Genomic DNA, 3,555 nt, shown 5'->3' with positions numbered 1-3,555 from the left:
TTTTCTTCTCCATTAATAGACTTCTCATTTGGGATCCCCTTGCATTTACTTGCTGTATCTTCTTAATCCTCTCCAATCTGTGAAAGTTCCTCAAGTCTTTTATTGCATTTCAAGACCTTGAACATTTTGGAGAGTAATGGCCAGTTTATTTTTACAGTGCCCTTCAGTTTGTGTTTGTTATTTTCTAATGAGTATACTGAGGTTATGCATTTTGGGGAAGAATACCACAGGAGTCATGATCCTTTCTCATGCACCATTTTAGGGTATACATTATCTCATTAGCATGATTCATGTTACCTTAACTGTGTAAAGAGTATGTCTGTTGGGATTCTACATTGTGAAGTCACTATTGTTCCTTTTGTAATTACTAAATAATTGAGGGAAGATATTTTGTGAATATGAAAATAACTACTTCTGCTCAAACATGCACTAATTTCATCACCCACTGAAGATCTTGCCTGCAGCAATTACTACTGTGGTGTTATAATGATGATTTTCTGTATCCCCCACTCCTTCTATACCTACTTGTCTACAAAGAAGAGATGTCATTTCTTTCCATTTATTTGTTCAGTTATTTATTTATTGCCAGATGAACTCATGAATATTTGGTGATTATAATCCTATTCTGTCATTCCCTATTTTGTTATTCAGCTTGATCCATTGGGAGCTATTTAAGATTGGTTCCTGTGTCCTTTTAACATGCTTTTGGTCTCTGATGCCACTAAATGCTCTAGGCTCATCTTGTATATTTATTGCCACAGACCTGAAATCAACAACTTTACCAAGGAGCCCTGGGTCCTCTATTGCAAAATTATGTTTAGAAACCAAGATACAGGTAGTGGTGTGCTTATTGCTGCTGCTTCTAATTCCTCTTAGTGAATAGATCTAGGAATATATATTCATCAATTCCTGCATGCACATGTCTCTAATTTTGTGTGTATGCATGTATGCATGAAATCTGTAATGTCTATCATCTACATTCAGTATTGACACTCCAGTCCAGCAGCACAGCATTTATTCTAGTACTACACATTTAGTCATTTATATCTTCCATTTTCCCCAACAGTGAGAAACCTGGCTTTAATTATGTACAAACATATACTTACTTGTTCAGCCCTATTATGAAAATAAAGTAGTTTTGGATTTCTTAAGCAATATCCAAGGAAGAAACATATTTACCAGGTAGAGTGTTTGCATACATTTCCTTATTTATTTATACTAACAATATCCAGTCAAAACACTATTTTCCAAATTTATTTCCAATAGCTTTTTTCCTCATCCCCTTCAGTGTGGTTATATGACTCAGTTGTAGTTCATTTATATTGTTATACTCCATCTATCTAACAATTCTGATTTTTAAAAGTTTATGTGTTAAAAATCACTCTTTGTAATGCACGGTTCCATGTGTGTTGACAAATTCTTAAAGATGTATATTTACCACTACAATTTCATGCAGAACAATTCCATCATCCCAAATGCCTCTTTATATTCAGCCTCTTCTTCCCAAATCCCAGGGCATAGCACCAACTGCTATTTTCCATCCTTATAGTTTTATCTTTTCCAGAATATCATATATAAATGGAATCACACAGTTGGTAGTATTTGGTGTCTAACTTCATCCACTTAGCCAAATGTATTGAAGATTTAGGAATTATCTGTAAGGATATACAAAAGTCTATTTATGCACTCATTGACTGAAAGGCAAGTTTTTTTTCCTAATTCTTAGTGATTGTGAGTGAAGCTGCTATGTTTGTATACAGCTGTGTGTGTGTGTGTGTGTGTGAACAAAGTTTTTCATTTCTTTAGTAATACAATTGGCTCATACTGGAATTAGAATTATATTGAACTTCATAAAATACTGTCAAAATCTTTTCCATGTATGATTTTGTGTTTCTAACAGAATTGTGTGAGACCTGTAGTGCGTGGCATTATTGGCACCCCTTGATATGGCCAGTTTTATTATTGTTATTTTATTTGCTTATTTTTGGTATTTTGATAAGTATATAGTGTTATCTCATTGAGATAACAACTCCCTAATGATTAATACTTTTAAGCATCTTTTCATAGACTTATTGCCATATCTCTATCTTCTTTGGTGACACCTATCTTCAGATCTTTCCCCCATATTGTTTATTAGGTTATTTTCTTACTGTTGAGTTGTGAGATTTCTTTATACATTCTGCAAACAAGTCTTGAATTAGAAATTTAACCCATAAACATTTTCTTTGAGTATATCCCTTGTCCCTTCATTCAGTTAACAGTGCTATTAGTAGAACAATAATTTTAAATTTTAGTAAAGTTGAATGTAACAGCATCATTTTCCCCCTTACATATCATGCTTTTGTTCTTGTATCGAATATATCTTTGCTTAAACCATAGATAAATTTTCTCCTATAATTTCTTCTTAAAAGAACATTTTGTAAATATTTCATGAGTTTATATTTTTCATTTATAACTATGAACAATTTTGCATTATTAAAATGTCCTGAGGAAGGAGGCCACAAGCTGTGACTGCCTACAGGGCTTCCAGCTGACACCCTCTCTGGTTGGGACTGAATCTGGAATGGGCACCCTCCTCATAAGCAAGATCCAAGAGGAGTACCTCGACAAGATCATGAACACATTCAGCATGGTGCTCTTGTTGGACAGGGTAGTGAAGCCCTATCATGCTACCCTTTCAGTCCCCAGTTTCAGTTCCTAGAAAACACAGATAAGACCTACTGCACTGATAATGAAGCCCTCTGTGATATTCAGTGCATAAGCCTGAGTCTGACCACACCCAACAATGAGCTGAAACACCCTGGTGTTGGTCACCATTACTGCAGGCACCACCTGCCTGTGCTTCCTGGCTACCCTACAGCAAGCTATCCATAAACATAGTCCACTTCCCTACCAACACTTCTTTATCTGCTGCTTCACTCCACTCACAGGCCAGGGCAGCCAGCAGTACTAGACCCTGATGGCGCCAGACCTCACCCAGCAGATGTTAGACATCAGGAACGTGATGGCTGCCTGTGACCCCTGCCATGGCCACTATCTGACTGTGGCCACCATGTTCAGGGACCCCTGCCCATGCAGGAGGTGGACAAGCAGATGCTTAATGTCCAAAGTAAGAACAGCAGCTATTTTGTCAAGTGTATACCCAACAGTGTGAAGACCGCCGTCTGGACCCTAGGGTGCTAAAAATGCCTGGCACCTGAATCAGCAACAGCACAACAGCTATTTTTTATATCAGTCAGATGGTGGGAGCTTACCACAGGGGGCGAGGAGATTGGCCGGGACAGCAGTCACCAGTCCTGGGTGTTTCCCAGCGTCCCTCTGGAGGGCCTGGTCAGTGGGCTCACGTGACTGCCCAGCCACACGGTCAGCAAGGCCTTGTCAACAAGTGGGTCCCCGTGGAGAAAAGCGTGGCGGATGTTTGGAGTGGGAGACAGCCTGGAGGATGAGGTGCGGTGGTGGCTCCGGCTGGTCAGGGAGAGGAGGCTGAGAAGCTAGGCGAAGAGAGGCAAAGACTGGGCACAGTTCAGGAACAGGAAGCTGCTGACTTAAGTGACC

General features: G+C 39.1%; 1 pseudogene; it reads left to right on the top strand.

Moving 5' to 3' along the window:
• The first annotated feature begins 2,563 nt into the window (after nt 1–2,563).
• Nucleotides 2,564–3,183, top strand: LOC108384004 (tubulin beta chain-like; annotated as a pseudogene).
• The last annotated feature ends 372 nt before the right edge of the window (nt 3,184–3,555 follow it).

The sequence above is a fragment of the Manis javanica genome, chromosome 1, assembly GCF_040802235.1.
Source record: "Manis javanica isolate MJ-LG chromosome 1, MJ_LKY, whole genome shotgun sequence".
Taxonomy (NCBI): domain Eukaryota; kingdom Metazoa; phylum Chordata; class Mammalia; order Pholidota; family Manidae; genus Manis; species Manis javanica.
This window is presented reverse-complemented; position numbering and strand designations above follow the sequence as displayed.